The sequence below is a fragment of the Neomonachus schauinslandi genome, unplaced genomic scaffold (assembly GCF_002201575.2).
Source record: "Neomonachus schauinslandi unplaced genomic scaffold, ASM220157v2 HiC_scaffold_1412, whole genome shotgun sequence".
In the NCBI taxonomy this organism is placed as follows: domain Eukaryota; kingdom Metazoa; phylum Chordata; class Mammalia; order Carnivora; family Phocidae; genus Neomonachus; species Neomonachus schauinslandi.
The window spans coordinates 8417-9110 of NW_025410102.1; positions in this window are offsets into that span (position 1 = coordinate 8417).

The window sequence follows — 694 nt, forward strand, 5'->3', positions numbered from 1 at the left end:
GGGGGGGGGGGGTAGTCATTTTCTCTTTACCCTCTGAGTTCTTAGCTGAGACCCCTGTAATGAAAGACAGATAAACAAGAGAGAGAGAGAGAGAAAAAAAAAAGACAACCCAGAAGTTTATTAACATGTATATTTCAGGTATACATGGGAGATACCCAGGGGAAAATGAATAACTCAGAGGTGGTTTTAGAAGTTAGGCTTAAATACCATCTTAATAGGGAAAGAGAAGGGGAATATAGGCCTCTCAGCGGAAAGTAAATGGTTTTTAGGAAAGATGAATAGAAGAGATGGGAGGTAGGATAGTTTGTGACAGTTTAGTGTTTAACTGATGTGGGAAATAAAGACAGAAGAAAAATTATTAAATTTCCTTACTACCTATAGTCCATTGACAAGTCCTTGAAACAAGTGGAGTGACATTCCTCTAGGGACTCAGCTGCCTTGAAGTTGATACTTTGCTGAGGGCAAAAGACAATCCTAGCCGGACCCCCACCTCCCAGGATCCGTAAGTCTACTTTAACATATAAAAATTTCTTTAGAAATTTCCTTTATCTCTAAACCCCCAAGATATGTGTTGGCAATCACCCCCAAGCATATGGCCCACTGATATACATCTGAAGGGGTTCATGACTAAGGTTTTATTAGACGGTAATAAATGACCTTTTTCCAACAATAGCTAGCCCCCTCAAGGTCCTGG